Here is an 18594-nt window from a genome sequence, read left to right on the forward strand (position 1 = left end):
TTTATTTTTAGAGTAATTTATTGAAGAGAAAACCAGAAATTTATCACACTCTGAATGCCACACTGAATGCCTTAAGATGATGGGGAATGTCTTCTATCTGAACTTAGAAAAGTGCCTGGAAAATCGGAGAAAAAGAAAAAGATATTTTATCCTCAATTAAGGATGTTTCTTTGTTGTGGAATTAAGGAGAGATGCAAACAAAACAAAACAAAACAAAAATGTATTTGTAGAATGTTATTACAATAGTCTATCCTATATTAAGTCAACTGATATAACATGTAATTCTATAATTTCCCCAGAATTTTTCATATTTTAATGAGGTCAGTGTGTCTCCTCCATGGCTTTAAGTTTGCTGTGTGCCTGCTTGAGGCAGGTGCCCTTAGTCCTTGGATTCTAGAAATTTCTCAGTCATTTTCTCTCCCCTTCATCTCTCCAGCCTGGTGTGGAAGTGGTTTCCTGCTACTGTTAATCTATAGTTACCTCATTGGCTCCCTGTTTCACTCTCAGCAACTCATATCTTCTGTGTAATTGATTCCCTATATTCAGTTTCCTTTGTTTTAACTGTAGTGTCCTTAAAATGTTTCTTTGTTGTGGAAGGGAGTAGATGCATTCATTTTTGAAGGCTGCTGTGGTAACTTGCACAAACTGGGAGACCTAAAACCACAGACATTTAATCACTGACAGTCAGGATATCACAAGTCTGAAACCAAGATGTCAGTAGGGTTGGTGCCTTTTAGAGCCTCTGATGGAGAATGTGTTTCATGCTTCTTTTCTGGCTTCTGGTGGCTGTCCACAATCCTTGGCATTTTTTAGCTGGTAGGTACATCATTTCGATCTCGTCTCCATGTTCACATGGGCTTCTATTTTGTGCTTCTCTGTCTCAACTCTTCCTCTTTTTTTCTTTTTTCAGGAAAATAGTCATTGAATTAAGGGCCTACCCTAAATCCAGCATGATTCTATCTGGATAATCTAACTTAATTACATCTGCAAAGACCCTACTTCCAAATAAAGTTATATTCACAGGTGCTGGGAGTTAGGACTTCAACACATACTTTTGGGGCCACTATTCAATCCCCTACGGGTTTTCCTGTTTTTCTGTCTAGGTCATAAGCGGCACAGAATGACCCATACTCTCATATTCTAAAGTGGTATTGTCCAATAGAACTTTTTATGATCATGACAATATTTTCTGCTTACATTACCCTATTTGATAGCCATCAGCCATATGTGGCTATTGAGTACTTGAAATGTGGCTAGTGCCACAAAGAAAAGAAATTTTAACATTTATTTCTTCTTCATTAATTTAAATTTAAATAGTGGCATGTGTCTGGAAGCCATTGCATTGGGCCGAACAGTTCTAAAGGGAAAAATGAACAGACCAATCACATTAATTCAATGTAATGAGCATTATGAGAGTGGGCATTTGAGGAAAAGTGTTGTCAGTGATAGAGTTACAAAAGCAATGACATAAGAGTGGGGCTTCACCAGGCTGTAAATGAGCTTTCAATGATCAAAGCAGCATGTGTGAAGGCACGGCATCTAGAGCACAGCATCCCTGGAAGGAGTGAGGCTGTAGAGCTGAATTGGGGATAACTCAATTTCCATGCTGGAGAATGCGAACTCTGTCCATGGGTGTAAAACAGGGGAGTGAATGTTCATATTTATTTTTATTTATTTATTTGTTATTTTCCCTAGCTGTATTGAAGTATAATTGAGAAACAAAAATTATATATGTTTATGATGTACAACATGATGATTTAATATACATATATATTGTAGAATGGTTACCACAATCAATTTAATTAACATATCTAACACTTCACATAGTTATCATTTTGTGTGTGTATGTGCATATGTGTGTGTATATGAGAGAGAGAACACTTAATATCTACTTTCTTAGCAAATTTCAAATATATAACACAATACTATTAAGTATTTCATTTTGGACTGTCTCATTATAAGGTTTTCAGGGCAAAATGAAAGAAAAAATTAAGAAAAGAAAATGTATCAATTGTTCACCATTGTCTTCTGCTACATAGTGTGAGGGTCCAAACTACATATACTTGGTCCGTGGTGTTTCAGTCACAAAACCCCTACAAAATGTAAGTGCCCCTGAGGATCTAGCCCAAAACTGAAAGGCTGTCGGAGGCTGACGTACACAAAGGCAAAAGGAAAGTATGATGCTGCACAACACATGCAATCAGAACATGGAGAGTAAAAAACATGAACGAAGGTATCTGGAAATTGTAAAGCAAGAAATGGAATATGTAAACATTGCAGTGCTTGGTGTTAGCAAACTAAAATGGCCTGGATTGGACATTTCTTGTCAGGCAACTGCAAAGAGTTCTACCCTGGAAATAAAAAACTTAGAAAAAAATGGAGTGGCTTTAATACTGAGGCAAGATGTTACATTGCAAGATCTGACCAAGAATATCAATAATATTTCTAGTAAAACCTACTAACATGACCATTATGCAAATTTTTGCTCCAACTACAGAGGGTGAAGACAATGAAACTGAAAACTTTTACTCAAATATCCAAAAAGAAGTTGATCATACACCAAAGAAGACATGTTGATAATTATAGGTGACTGGAATGTTAAAGTAGGAGATAAAGCAAAATCAGACGTTGCTCAAAAATTTGGACTGGGGGTGAGAAATGAAGCAGGAAATCAGCTCATGGATTTCTGTGAAGCCAACAACTTGTCCATCATAAATGCATGTTTAAACAACCATACAGACAACTGTATACATGAATATCACCAGATGGTCAATATAGAAATAAAATAGACTATAAAATTAAATGCAGGAAATAAAGAATGTATATTCTCTCTGCCAAAACAAGACCAGGAGCAGATTGTGGTACTCACCATGAACTGTTAGCATTAAACATTAAAGCCGAAGAACAGCACTAAAAAATCATAATGTCAAAATATAACATAAATAACACCCCTGATGGATTTAAAGTTCACATAAAAAAACAGATTTACATTGTTAAACTTAATTGATTGAGAACCAGAAGAACCATGGACTGAAACTAAAAATATTATTAGAGAAGAGTGTGAAAAGACAATGCCAGAAGTAAAAAGGAAAGAAAAATCAAGATGGATGATAGAAAAAAACACTAAAAATTATTAAAGACAGGGGAGAAGCAAAGTAAAAGGTGACAAAAGCAGGGTTAGAATCCTCAACACGATTTTTCAATGACTATCTTGCAGAGATAAAGAGAAGTATTACAATATCAATATAAAGAGATAGAAGAGAGAGAGAGAAAAAAAAACCACATAAGATCTCTAGCAGAAGACTCAAGAAATACAAGAGAAAATCAGACGTATATTAGGAATGCTGAGTGACCAACAGGGAAGCACATTATCTGACTTGGAGAAAATAATGAGAAGAAACAATATATCAGGAATCTATACAGAGAGACAAAAGAATGACAGATACCTTTGAAGATTCCTATGAGGAAGAACTTGTAATTCTAGAAAGCAAATTGAAAACTGCCTTGAAAGTATTGGAAAGAAATAAATAACCAGGGGTAGATGAGATACCAATAACATTATTTCAAGCCCCAGAGACTGGATCTATCAAAATTCTAACAAGAATATGTCAACAAATATGGGGAGAGAAAAAAAATGGCTTATGGAATAGAAACGTTCACTATATATCCCAGTCTTCAAGAAAGGAGATGTCCAGGAGTGCAGCAACTGTAGGACCATTGTTCTAATTTCCCATGTAAGTAAAGTGATGCTCCAGGTAATGCTACAAAAGTTTCTGCCTTATGTGGAGCAAGAAAGACTAAATGTTCAAGTTGGATTCAGAAAAGAAAGAGGCAGAGATCTAATTGTGAATGTTCATTGGATACTGGAGTACTCCAAAGAATTTCCAAAGAAGGTTCCTCTGTGTTTTGCAGACTATAATAAAGCCTTTGACTGCATGGACCATGAAAAACTATGGGTTGCCATGAAAGAAATGGACATGGTTCATCACTTGATTGTCTAATGTGTAACTGGTATTGTGCAGAGGAAGCCACTGTTGGTACAGAATATTGAGAGACAGAATGCTTTCCTATAGACAAAGGCATCAGACAAAGGTGTATTTTATCTCCCTATTTGTTTCACCTCTACACAGAATATGTCATACAAAAAAACTGGGCTGGATTCGGAGAAGTGAAAATTGGTGGAAGAAATATTAACAAATTAAGATATGAAAATAACACCATCTCACTAGAAGAAAATAGCAATGTTTTGAAATGACTTCTGATGAAAATGAAAGAAAAAAATGGCAAAGCAGGACTGTATTAGAACATCAAGAAGACAAAAATCATGACTACAGAAGAAATAAACAACTTTAACATAGGTGATAAATTCATTGAAATTGTTAAAGATTTTGCAAACTTTGGTTCAGTCATGAATTTAAATGGAGACTGCAGCCAAGTTATCAAGAGAAGGTTGAGCAATGGAAGAATTAGGAAAGATCAGCAGGAGCAAAGATGTGTCTTTAGAGACCAAGGCTAAGACCACCCACACCCTCATGTTCCTAATCATTATGTACAAATGCAAAAGTTGAACAGTGAAGAAGGCAGATAGGAAAAAATATTATTTAAAATATGATGTTGGAAGAGAGTTCTATAGATACCCTGGACTTCCAGGAAGATGAACAAGTGGGTCCTAGAAGAAAATTAAGCCTGAAACATTGTTAGAAACTGAAATGACAAAACTGAAGATGTTCTGCTTTGAGCACACCAGGAGAAGGCAGGGTTCTTTGGAAAAGACAATAATGCTAGGGAAAATAAAAGGCAGAGGAAAAGAAGAAGACCAAATATGACATAGATTGACTTTATAAAAGAAGCCATAGACATGAGTCTACAGGAGCTGAACAGGGCTGTTGAGGACAGGACACTGTGGACATCCCTCATTTATAGAGTCCCCAGGAGTTGGAGCCCACTCAGCAGCACGTAACATGCACACACTAACTATAGTAACCATGCTATATGTTAGAACTCTAGAACTTATTCGTGTCATATAACTGAAACTTTGAACCTTGTGGTCAACATCTCTCCATTTCTCCTATTCCCAGCCCTTAGCAACGACCATTCCACTTTCTGATTTTATGAGTACAACTCTTTTAGATTCCACATAAATAAGATCGTACTTATTTTTTAAAGGTAGCTTTACTTGGAAGCACAACGGAGGATGAATTGGAGAAAGGAGAACCTAGAACAAAGTTTTTGTTCTAGTTCTTCACTAAGAATCTATAAGGTATGTGCCAAGAACTACAGTTACTCTATTTTGAGAGAAAAGGAAACTGCTGCGTTTATGTGAGAGAATCCTGTACATGTTTTGATTCCATATGTGCAAGCTGGTTATTTACTAATTGCATTCTGTAGAGCATCAAAGCCTTTTAAAAACACCTCTGCTAATTTCTTAGGCATACAATATGTACAAAGGAATAAAGAGATCCCCTGTGGTTGTTTACCTTCTACCCAGAATCACTTTGAGAGATGGTAAATTTGTCCATCTTTCAGTTGTAGGCCCTTTGCATTTGGTGACAGCAGTGATTCTTTTTGTAATTCTTGGCTAATGCACTAGCATTAGTGGTAATTTCTGCCTTTAGACAGGCTTTACTATGAACTCTGACGGTTTCTACTCTGTAATTGTAGGGATCCTCATTAATCTAAAAGAATATTATGACATTGCAAGCTTACAGGAGAGACAATTCATGACTGACACAATAAAGGCTTAAATTATGCTGCTTTTGATTATGAGAGATGCAGAGCTGCATTTCTTTAAACTTTGGTAGAATTAAGATTTAGCAGCTGTAAGAAAATTTCTTGTATAATAAAAGTGGAAGGCGTTCAGACACAACCAATTCCAGGCCTGCCTTGAGGAAACCTTTAATTTCGGGAAGAGATTAAAATTTCAAAGCTGTTTTCTGGTGGCATTTTTATTGATAAACCTGTATTTAAAGGAGAGCTTTAAAAAATGCATGAGATGCACGTAACCAGAACATGCCACATTAGAAGCTGCTGCCTGGAGTTTGAATGCTCATGGAATTTTACAGACTGCTCTCTCTGGACAGTCTCCAAGATGTGTTTTGACATATGTTAAATTTTTTACACTCAACTCTACTTGATGAAAAAGACTTGACTTGGGAGTGGGTAGGTTTTCCTTTGTTAATAAGTATGTAAAGACTGTTTACTTTTTTTTAACTGTAAAAAAGAAAGATGCAGTTTTAAATTTAGACAGAATAGATAGAAAAAAGACCTCCCTCTACTATCTTCTTTCTGTATATAAGCTATCATCCATATAGTTTCCAGAGTTGACTTGCTATGTATACAATCTTAAACATTTAGACTTGCTTTATTTTAATCAATGAGGGTACTGAAGCCAAGAAAGGTAGTGACTTTTTCAAGATCACTGATTCTTGATGGCAATGTAGGGCAAAAATAAACCTTGTTTTTCTCTTTTCTGGTCCAGTATTTTTTTTTTTTTTTTTTGCAACACTGTGCTAAAATAAATGAATAAATGTTTAATATCTACTCAGTGCCTATCATTGTACTGAACATCAGAAATGGCTTTGACACCAGGAAGTGTATAATTCTTTTTAGAAAACTAAACTAGCACTCACGAAGTTATGCTCAGCATTCCTAATCCTCAGGAAAATTCAGATCAAAACCACAATGAGCTATCACCTCACACCTGTTAGGATGATCATTATCAAAAAGACAAGAGATAGCAAGGATTGACGAGGATATGGGAAAAGGGTTGCCTGAGTGCTGTTGATGAAAATGTAAATTGGTTCAGCCATTATAGAAAACAGTATGGAGGTTCCTCAAAAAAAAATTCAAAATAGACCTTCTCTATGATCTAACAACTCCACTTCTTAGTTATATGGAAAGGAAATGAAAGCAAGCTCTCCAAGAGATACTGTACTCCCACATTTATTGCAGTATTATTCACAATAGCCAAGATATCAGAACAACCTAAGTGTTTGTAATGGATGAATGGACAAAGATGTGCTGTATATATATAGTGGACTATTATTCAGTCATAAGAAAGAAAGAAATCCTGCCACTTGCCACAACACAGAAGAACCTTTAAAGTATTATGCTAAGTGAAGTAAGTCAGACAGAAAAAGACAAATACTGTGATATTACTTATCTGTGAAATCTAAAAAAAGCTGCACTCCAAGAAACAGAGAGAATAGTAGTTACCAGGGGCTGGATTGAGGGAGTGGTTTGGGAGATGTTTAAGGGTATGAACTTGTAACTAGTGGATAAATAATTTCTGGAGGTCTAATGCACAGCATAGTGATTACAGTCAACAACACGGTTTTATAAACTTCAAAGTAGTTAAAAGACTAGATCTTAATTATTCTCACCGCAAAAAGCAATGATAATTAAGTGATGTGATAGAGGTGTCAGCTAACTCTATGGTGGTAGTTTTATTACCATATATACATGTATCCATCGACATGTTGTATACCTTAAATGTATACAATGTTATAAGTCAATCATATCTCAATTAAAATATGGTGGTAACAACAGCAACGCTTTACAGATATATAATCATAACGACAATTCTGCACTGCAGTTTACAGATGAGAAAATGAGCACAAACACATTAAATAATTGATGAAAAGTGGTAAATATAGTGCTAGGATTCAACTCTAGGCCATTTCACTGCAGAGCTCAAACACTTAACCTTTGGTGTCCTGACAGCTGATGTAATGTGGGATCTTAAAGCGGAAGGTATCACTCTAAGCCAGAATTGGAGAAATGGCATAAATGCAAAGGACTTAAGCAGTCTTGAAGGTGGAAAAGATTTAGATAAGTAGAAGAGCAAAGGAGTTTATTCTCTGTTGGGAGAAGGGAATGATGCTATCTGAACAACATGATATCACAGGGAAAAAGGGAGTGGAGAGGCTGATCTTGTGCCTCTGGGTAAGGCAAATAAGTTAAGGTACAATGTCTCAGTCGTATAAATAAATAATGCATTGATAACTGGAAACAATGTCCTATCAGACACACCTATGCATTTCTGGTTTGTAATGTTTGATTTTGTTAATCTCTCATTGCTTAACTCCAGCGGAATTTATTTTAAATTAAAGATATGTAGGGATTTTGGTAATTGTTAGTCAACTTCATCTCTCTTCCTGAGAAAACATATGGAAATGAGGAGCTTGTGTCTCTAATTTTTGTGGCTGATATGACCTCACCATATGGACACATTTACTCAGAATGAAGTCTTGAGGAGCTTTTTGAAATTTTACATATTCTCAGTAGTGTCAGAGGAGGGCTCTAATTGGCAGGGCTTTTCTAAGAATAGGTGCCCTTTTGCCATTCCAGAAACATTTTATTCTTTAGATTGAGGGTCCAAAATATTCTCCCTCACTGATAAATAGGTTTTGTGTTGATAGCTCCTGATGCCTGTGAGGATCTATTAAATCAGTTTCCTTCAAATTCTGAATATTTCAAAACAACTCAAGTTGGGCATTCTACATCCACTCCAGAGAAGCATTCTCAGAGAAAAACTAATATCCTAACCAATACTCTCAAGTCTTAGCTCATTACAGGGACTTCCTTTCAAAAGTGATCAGTTTCATTGATGTTTTTTATTGTTGGCTCCTTGTCATGCATCACACAACTTTTATCACTGTTCTGAAGAATGGAGTACATGAGTTTTTGAGTGTTTTTAAGTTTTAAGAGTTCACTTTTTACTCTATATTCTGCATGCAGACACTTTTAAAGTAAAATTTTAAGATAGTGCCTTGACTTTTTATGACAACAACCTATGATTTTTTGTATGTAATAATATATAAAAACACAAAGAAAAATAATTTTCCCCAATTTTCTAGAAGTAATCACTGGTAACATGATTCTAGAGAGTGCTTTACTATCTAAATAGATAGGTGTATAGATAAGAAGAAGTAACTTTATAAAAACAAACGATACAACACATTTTAAAAAATAATAGGTGATGTATATTAGGTTACTTACATTTAACAGAAAAGAATGTTATAATAAAAGGGCTATAATCTCCAAATTCCAATAAACTTTTTTCCTTTTCTTTTTGCTCTAAGAGGTTACTTCTATAAAGTCTAAAGGTAAAAGATAATAAAAAAAATAAAATTGAAGTCATGTTATTTTTTAAGCTATATTATTTAGTTAATTAGTAGAAATAAAAGACAAAAGACAGGTCATCAGTACTCTTTTAAAATACTTTGCTATTTGTATTTATGAAATTTACATTCTACTCTATAATCAATTTCTATATTCGTTCAGTGCTTTTTCTGTGGTTAAAATAAGTAATGTTTCCTATCAGCGTCTTAATTCCTATGACTTTTATTTTGATTTAGCTATTGTTTGGATAAATTTCATCATCTTCCCCTTCTCAGCTGTCTGCCATGGCTCACATATGCTATAGTCCCTGAGATTTTTCTCGTTCGAGAAAATTTACCTATTGCCTTTCTACAGCTAGAGTCTTTTCCACAGTAGCTGTACCAGTTTATATGACCACCAGCAGTATGCGGGGGTTCCCTTTTCTCCACATCCTCTCCAACACTGTTCTAGCAGATGTGAGGTGATAGTTCATTGTGGTTTTGATTTGTATTTCCCTGATGATTAGTGATATTGAGAACCTTTCCATGTAACTGTTGGCCGTTTGTATGTCTTCTTTAGAAAATGTCTATTTAGGTCCACTGACTATTTTTTAATCGGGTTATTTGTTTCATTGATATTGAGTTGTATAAGTTCCTGATATATTTTAGATATCAACCTCTTTTTGAATATGTGGTTTTCCTCATGTAAATGATTTCTAGTTTCGTTCCATTGGATTGGGAAAGATGCTTGATATGACTTTAATCTTCTTAAATTTATTAAGACTTTTTTTATAGCTTACTCTGTGATCTGTCTTGGGAAATGTTTCATGTGTACTTGAGAAGAATGTTTATTCTGCTGCTGTTAGATGGAATGTTCTGTATGTCTGCTAGGTCTATTTGATCCACAGTATTATTTAAGTCCACCATTTCTTCATTGATTTTCTGTCTGGGTAATCTATACATTGTTGGAAGTAGAGTATTGAAGTCCCCTATTATTATTGTATTGTCTATTTTTCCTTTCAGATTTGTTAATATTTGCCTTGTATATTTAGATGCTTCTATGTTGGGTGCAGAAATATGTACAATTTTATATTGCCTTGATGAATTGACCCCGTTATTATTATTCAATTACCTTTTTTGTCTCTTGGAACAGTCTTTGTCTTAAAGTTCCTCAGGTGGCTGCCATAAAAGCTGAGGCTTGAGATGTATGCACTAGCTCCTTCTAGGGAGATACTGGTGACTTGATTTTTTTAATTGGGGTGGTCTGGAGAGAGAAGACATGAGAGGTGTTCACCAGTTTCCCAGTCTCTGGGGAAGATCACTGTCAGCCCCTAGATGCTTGCTAAATTAGAAGGGTGACTCTCAAGCAATAGCTTTAAAGTGTGCAGATAAAACTCTTTCAGTGAGAGGCTGGGAGGTGGGCAATTTTTCTTTCTCACTTTGTGCTGAGTCCCAGGGGATAGATGCTATATGTGTGCTTGTACTCCCTTTAAGAATTGTTTTGATAATTGCTTCTTTGCTTTTTTATAGTCTTATGGTCTCCTAAACACAAGCCCTGTTGGCTTTCAGAAATAGGTGTTTTAGGATCTCATGTTGATGGGAGTCTTAAAAGTTGGGGTACTACATGTTGGGTTTAGGGAGAAGCTAAGTGTTGGAGATTCTTTCATGACTGTATGGTGCTGTGTCGGGGGTTTGAAACAACAGTGTGTCTCATCCTTTCTACCTGTTTCAATGTGGGTATTTTCTCATTTATTTGATGTGTAGGAGTTGCTCAGCTAGTTTCTGTATCTCTTGTCAAAGAATTGCCCCACTAGCTGTGTATTCAGTGCATCTGTGGGAGGAGAGAAACACAGGAGCTTCCTATGTTGCCATCCTGGTTGACCTGGAATATCTCATAATTATCCCTATTTATTTGAAAGAAACATTGCTAAGAAGGGCATTAAAAATGTAAATATCTTTTTTTTTTTAATATGGAAGTTGTTTTTTTAATTACTTCTCCCACTCAAAAATATACATTATCTTTTTCACTGTATTAAGTGGATGTCTTCTCATATTGTCTCGCCCCCCAAAAAAATTCATTTAATATCCATGCAAGTTGTGTTCTATTTCAGAAATTTTCTATACCTAAGTTCTGCCATTATTCAAATATGTGGTCATTACCATTCTTTGAATGATTTTGAGGTGTTCAGTTTTTAGATTTTAGTTAAATTGAGGAATATTTACAAAATTAGCTATCTTTTTGTGTCAAGCACTATACAATTTAAATGTGTCTTAAAAATTCCTAGTAATACTAGTAGGCTAGTTTTATTACCCTTTTTTTAAAGCAGAAAATTTGAGACTCAGAGAAGATAAGCCGTGTTCCTAAGTTCTTTTGTTGGTAGGAGTTGAGTCAAATTTAAAAGCAGGTCAATTTTTTTCTCAAGAGTTCATATATTCCCTTTCCACGATAGAGTGATGCATTATTCTAGAAAAAAAATTGCACTTACATACAACACTTTAATAAAGAAATTAGATCTGTCAACATTATCTTTTATCTTAGGATTTATTTAATTTATTTAAACATTAAAAAAAATAAAAAGCTATCCGGTAGCTTCTGAACTGGAATAATATCATAAAAAAGATGTAAAAGGCAAACACCTAAATTTGAACTCTGAGTCATGACATTCCTAAATATTATTTTAAAGCCTATTATCTTTAAGTACACATTTATTTCCACCAGTCGATACTTACTATAATTTTAAATTAAGTCAGTGGTATCTAGACTCTATTTTGTCTTATTTATTATGAATTTTATCTGTTTGTTAACTAGTGCTTTATTGTGTCAGGGAAAATAGATATACTTTAAGGAATGTAACTAGATATTATACTATATTTGCTTTTTGTTACCATAGTTACCTACTCAGGTTCTTTAATTATTTGTTTGTTTAAATAGCCTATTTTTTTTTTTTTTGGTTTTTAATTGCAGTAAAATACACACCACATGACATTTGTCATATTAACCTTATTTATTTATTCATTTATTTTTCAATTGCAATTAACCTTCAGTATTATTTTGTATTAGTTTCAGGTATACAGCATAGTGCCTTATTAACCATTTTTAAAGTGTACAGTTCAGTAGCATCAAGTGTGTCCACATTTTTTTCATTACTGACTATCCCCAGAACTCTTATCGTCTTGTAAAACTGCAACTCTGTTTTTTTTAAATGATGACTCCCAATTCCTCCTCTCTCCAGGTCCTGATCACCATCATTTTATTTTCTGTTTGCATGAGTGTGATTACTCTTGGTATATCATATGACTGGAATCACACAGTTTTTGTCCTTTTGTGACTGGCTAATTTTACTTAGCATAATGTCCTTAAGGTTCATCCATGTTATAGGTTATAGCACGTGTCAGAATTTCCTTCCTTTTTAAGGATAAATAATATTCTATTGTATATATATACCACACTTTCTTTATTCGTTTATCTATCCATGGATACTTGGGTTGCTTCTACCTTTTGACAATTGCAAATAATATTGCAAGAAACATAAGTGTACAAATATCAGTTCAATTCCCTGCCTGCTTTCAATTCTTTTGGGAATAAATCCAAATCAAAATATCAGATCACATAGTAGTTCTATTTTTAGTATTTTGTGGAACCACCAGACTTTTTCATAATTTTTTCATAACATAAATGTCTGCACCATTTTATATTTCTATCAGTAGTGCACAAGTATTCCAGTTTCCTCACATCCTTGCTAATACTTGTTATTTTCTGATTTTTTTCTTTATAGTAGCTATCCTGAAGGGGGTAAGGTAGTTAATAGCCTATTTCTTTTGGGGGGATCTTATTCTTATTTGTCATTGTAATATGTTTTGCAATATGCTTTCATTTGTCACTCAGGTATTTGTGCTGTTGAATCTAGTTGTGGCATTTTACAGAGTTCAAGGTTTAGAGATAGGGTGTGATATTTGTAGTAAACGCAGTCAAAATCAAAGACTCAGTTTACAGAACATTTAAGAATATGTGTACTTCCATTACGTTCAAGAACATCAAATATAAAATTTGTAACAGAGAGACAATTAATTCTAGGAAATATTAATTTTATCAATATACAGATATCTTTATTTACAATTAGTATATTGATGGAATGAAAATATTACTGCTAATTTTTTTTAAAATATAATTTTGCTTTCAAAGATTATGTGAATTTATAAAAGAAAGTTTTAAAAATTTCAAAAAGCAATATAAGGGAAAGCAATTCCACCATTAAGATATAACCAATTTCATTTTTGTTTGTTTTAAATAACATGTTTCTTCTCACATACATACACTCAGAGTTATGATTTATATGCACTTTTACATGCTGCTTTGTTCACATAATGTTATGTCAAGAATGTAAAACTGCAACATTTTTTGTCTTATCCAACTTACTAAATATTGATTGAAAATATATTTTGCAGAACATCTGAGTGCTCTTTAATCAATACAGAATATATAGCCACTTCCCTATGATTTCAAAATTAGACTTTAAATCTTTTATTATTAATAATAACAGCATAATGATTATTTTAATATTTACACCTGTGTCCCTACAAATAATTATATCTTAGAAGTTAAATTAATTGATCAATAGGTACAAATATTTCTAAACTATTGACTCATATTGCTTCATATTGACCTATCATAGAAACCGAACATCCCGGATTAGTCTGATATTTGTAAGATTCAGGTTAATCGATTTGGAAAAATATTACATAAATTATATTTCATATATCTCTTACTTCTCATCAAGAGGTTTCATAAATCTATTCATTATGTGACCCTAAATACTGAGTTAAAGATGCCTCAGTTTGTTCATCTGTAAAATAAAAGGCAAAGAGAGGGAGAAGAGGAAAAGATGGTGTAATTTCAAATATTTCAAATATATTGACATTTTTACTGAATAACATCAAATTAATAGATAAATATAGTATTATTTGCAATTTCGTTATGTTATTACCAAAATCTAGGGGCTTCTTAAATTTTCTTACTTGCAAGAATCTGTTAAAAATTTTAAATAATTTTATTGTTTGTTTAATTTTTAGTAAAGTTGATATACTTTAAGATAATATTTTAATAAGGCCAACTTACTCCAGAATCAAACTGGTATGATATACAAGGAAATGATCTTTAAATAAAAATTAGAAATATTTTTTCTCCATTTGTTTTTATAGTATAAATACTGAACTCTGATTCTTTTATTTTTAATACTTAGTGGAATTAAGAATACAGGAAACATGCTTTACTGCCATGTTTTCTTTATAATTTTAAGATATACCACTTTACATTTGTTATAGTATGTCAGCTTATCCATCTTGATTTTGTCTTATATATACCTTTTTGTTTTTTAAGTATATTGCTCCATACAGTGGATCTTTTTTAGACAAATCCAGCTTGAAGGGATGACGAATCACCTAAGAGAGAATTAGAAAAGCAACATTTGGAAAACTGGGTCAAAGAATTTATGCTGGCAAGAATATTTGACTTGTTCACCTAGTAATATAGCTTAAGATAAAAAGCAAATTTAGTTGCACTCCAAAGAAGTAAATACCTGGTAACTGATGTCTATTGTTTAAAATACATTATGGAATGTACTTAATAAATATGTTAATGTGAGCTTTTTTTCAAACCCGATTACTTTTTTATGTGAAGAATTTTTCCTTATTTTTTCTCTAAAGGGGATTTTTAAATCATGGAAATTATGTTTTGAGATTTTAGCCTCCATTATAACACCCTGTTTTTCAATTCTTGTTTGCATTATTCACATAATATAATGTTGTTCCTCAGCATTTTTCTCACTCTATACATTCTCTAAGAGGGAAATCTTTGGGGACTGTTGTTTTAAAGTAAAATGTACTACATATTAATAAGCAGAGCTTTGTTTGCTATAGAAGAGCTGTATGTTGTTCCACAGACGCCTAATGATAGAACCAAAAATGGAAGAAAAAAACACACTTAAGATAGAAAAATATTTGAATTTGACTGCTAACTATAGATTTACTAGGAAAAAAATTGCTTCTCTATTGGGAACAAAATTGCTTTGTAAGTTTTATTTTTGGGAGCCCCGGTCTGAAGAGTGTTCTGGAATTTTTCAGTTCAGTTAAGTTCAGCAAATGGACTATGGATAGGAGACAATAAGATATAGATGTGTAAAATAGTCCTGCCCTTAAGAAGCTTCAGGTAAGGGATTGGGATGGGTGTGAGGGAGAAGCAGTAAAGAATGTTTACTATACATCAGGAGAATCTCAATGACAATTAAAGAGAAAAAGGGGTAATATAGACAAAAAGGGTGAGTTAGGGAAGTTTCTTAATAGAAATAAATGGCCAAGCATGTTCTGAAGTACATTTAAATTTAAAAACTTGCAAACTGATGGGTAGGAGTATGGGACATTTCAAATGAGGAATAGATAACAGTACAAAGGTATAAAATAACAGATTAAAAAAAAAAAAGAAATAACAAGTATTTTACCTTGTAGCATAAAATACAAAATACAAGTTAGTTGAAAATTAGACTGAGGAAAATAATTACCTATGTTACCACCCAAGGCTCAGGGTGTCATGCTAAGGAGCTTGGACTTGCCCTTGAGACAATAAGGAGCCACTGAAAATGGTAAGTAAGAATATAATGAAGTTCCTATTCTGTGGCCCCAGGAGAGAGACCATTGACAAGGTTATGCAGTAATATTTAGATTGATAAATTAAGGGATCATGAATTGGAAACAAAAAATATTTAAGAGATAAGGACTAATGGGACGATTATTGCTCATACATATAAGGAGGATTGGAAAGGCGACACTGTCTTTCAGATTTATGATTTAGTTGATTGGATGTATAATGATGGTAACAACCAAAGTAGGGACTAGAAGATGAAGCTCAAGTTTGCAGGGCATGGATCACAATTTGAATACTGAATTCTTGGCATTGAGGTATTCGTTTACATTCATAAACAATTATCTGATAGGTTTTTGTTAAAAATACAAAAAAAATCGAAGCAGACATGATAGCACTGTTCTATGTTTTCTTAGATTCTATATTTGTTTATGTGGCATCCATTAATTAATGGCAAGGCCAGACTAATGGCCATAATTATTTACATTTCTTGCCATCTAGAGCCTACACTCTAAACCTCTTCCATACCTAACTCACAAGCCAAGCCAATATTTTACCTACCCTAAATCAATCCAGTGCCAGGTACCAGATAACTAGGGACAGCCCCTATACCTGAAGACCCATCAGTGTTATTTAAACTAGCCAATTCTACCCTATTTACTTTGTGGATTACCCTAATAAAAGCTCTAATCTGGGCTTCCCTCTCACTCTTGCTTCTCCTTCCTATCAAAATCTGGTGCTTTTCAATGCAGCCCTGTGTGACATGGCATACCTCTTTCTCTTGGGACATGTAAATAACCAATTCTTCTTTCACAGGCAATCGTCTTTATGTGTGTCACCTTACTGATTAGAACAAATCCTGACTAAGTCTTGATTAAAATGAATCCGTAGTATAAATCTTGAAGCAAGCAGTCAGTGAATAGGTAAAAATTGAAGCCTAGTGACTAGCAGGCATCAGAGAATCAAGAAATAGAATTAGCGATAAAAGAAAAACCAGGAAACCTAGGCCTTATGAGAATTATTATTTTCAAATAAAGATACTTGTTCACCACATCAGTTAAAATAAGGACTGAAAAAGTGTTCACTGATTTGCAAAATAAAGTTATTACTGATGACTTTAGCATGGTAAAATCCAAAACCAGATTAGAGATTATTTATGGATATCAGTTTTTCCTGTGAAATCTTTTCTTTCTTCAGATAAAATTCATCAAAAATTATGATTTCTGATCTTTAAGAACATAACTCTAAACATATAATTTGTAATCTTCGGAATACTTAGGTAAGTGCACTTTATATATAATGTGCCTTTTCTCTATATTTAGAAACAGAATTTCTCAACTATAATTGATTAGAGAAAGAAAATAAGTATGTGAAATAAATCATAGACATTAAAAAAGAGACTATTTTGAAAGAATTAAGTGCATGAGTAAATTATCACTAAACATGAAGTCAAATTCAACAGACTTATTGAAGTTGCACAAATTTATTTACAGGTCTGGACATCTTTTAGTAACATAATTATACTTCCTAATTTTAAAAGGGGAAAAGAAAATTTGAAAAAATTAACTAGTCTAGGGACTCACTACCCCAGGTGTTCTGGTTATTTGCACAGTACTTTCCCACTACTGCATGGCACATGGCCTTCAAATCATTTTCCACTAATTCTTTTATCTAGTTTGCTCCTCTTCATGAAAAATGCCTGTAATTATATGATATAATAGATTAGTTCTTGCTTAATAGTCCATTCAGCAACAGATTCTTCTTTTCTTTAGGACAAAAAACTGTCTTTTTTTTTTTTTTTTTTTACCATGGCATTGTCCTGCTTTTATCTGGTTGTGGTTAGATGAGGTAATGAGATACATAGAATTTTTTAGAATAGTAGTGATGATAGAGAGGTGGTTGAAATTTAAATGTTAAGAATAGACAAAATTGACCTCAGAGTTTGCCACAAATACACTGACAGACAAAAAGAATAATAGATCTTGACCTAAATGTTGTAAGTTAAATAAGGCAAAAACTGTTAATGCTATTTATTTCAGAGACTATACAGTTTTAAGTCCACCTAACAAAAAAAATCTATAATAATTGTTGTAAATTGTCCATTTCGTGATAAGGAAATACTGGCTTTGTCTTTTTCCTTCCTTTCTTGAAGACCTGTCCCCATTCCAACATTCTTTTCATTTCTATGTTTCTTTCCTATTTTCCTCTGCGTAGCGGAAGTAAATAGCTACTGATTACAGTTGCCCCAAACAGTCTGAGCAGCAGAGTTAAACCAGACTCAGAGAAAAGAGATTGTCAAATGGAAACAAATTACTTCTAGGCTTGATTTTAATCAGAGAATTGTTTCCTGGATTCTTGTAATGAGGACCACAACGAGGTGGAACAGTGCTGTAGGATGTGTTTCCTCATCAAGCATAAAGGGGAGAGAGAGTGAGAGAGAGAGAGAGAGAGAGAGAGAGAGAGAAATGAAACTGCACCATCAGCATTATTGATTTTATTTTGTGTTTTTAAGTCAAATGTAAATTGCATTATTTTCACCTATTTTTTGTGTGTTCATTCATTTTTTTAAACTTTTTATTTTGAATTAAATTGAGATTTATGAGAAAGTTGCAAAAATGGTACAGTTTTCCTCAATCAGCTTTTCTTTCACTAATGCTAACATCTAACATAACCATAGGACAATTATCAGAACCAGGAAATTAACATAGTATAATACTATCACTAACCTAACTTCTGTATTTGAATCTTGCCAATGTTTCTTCTAATGTACTTTTTCTGTTCCAGGATTTCATCCAGGCTTTTACCTTGTGATTAGTTATTATTTCTTTCTAGTCTCCTGCAATCCACAAGAGTTCCTCA

Source organism: Pteropus medius, unplaced genomic scaffold (genome assembly GCF_902729225.1).
Source record: "Pteropus medius unplaced genomic scaffold, Ma_sr-lr_union100, whole genome shotgun sequence".
Taxonomy (NCBI): domain Eukaryota; kingdom Metazoa; phylum Chordata; class Mammalia; order Chiroptera; family Pteropodidae; genus Pteropus; species Pteropus medius.